The following is a 559-nucleotide window of genomic DNA, read 5'->3' on the forward strand; positions in this document are numbered from 1 at the left end:
TTACTTATTAACACGTTCACGCCAGATTTACAGGTTGCTGTCGGGCGGCAACAAGAAAATACATATTCATTATTTTAAGCATAGGATTATAGTATTATGCTTTATAATTTTTTTTTTTCAATTGGAAATAATGTCTAGCTAGCTATGACGTTCAAAATTTTTAGTTGACAACATTTATTTTATTTTAATTATTCTAAACATTTGAGGCACTCCAGTCACTGATGACCACCATGGCCATATAGGAAACAATCTAATGTTAATACTTACTGAGTGGTTAATTTAATTTCATAATATATAGATTTGGATGAATTACAAAAACAAATTGCTAAGAAAATACATTAAATACCTATACACATTACCCGTCGAATGTAGAGGGACAGCCACCGTTTGGTTGCCAATTGTTTATCATATAGAGTCGGTCTACCTCCACGTAAAAAAAAAAATGTAGGGTCGATTCCACAAGTGTCAGTAAAATATAGGGTCGGCCTACATCCACGCGAATTTATATTATTTTCAATATTATTATTGAACTAAACTTTCGTAGAACGCGAGTGAAAAA

General features: G+C 31.8%; 1 protein-coding gene across 1 annotated transcript in view; it reads right to left on the reverse strand.

The window, feature by feature from the left end:
- LOC108572655 overlaps positions 1-559 on the reverse strand; it is a 25,273-nt gene that overhangs the window by 2,787 nt on the left and 21,927 nt on the right. The gene's annotated exons all lie outside the window — the stretch shown is intronic.

Source organism: Habropoda laboriosa, unplaced genomic scaffold (genome assembly GCF_001263275.1).
Source record: "Habropoda laboriosa isolate 0110345459 unplaced genomic scaffold, ASM126327v1 scaffold22, whole genome shotgun sequence".
Classification (NCBI taxonomy): Eukaryota; Metazoa; Arthropoda; class Insecta; order Hymenoptera; family Apidae; genus Habropoda; species Habropoda laboriosa.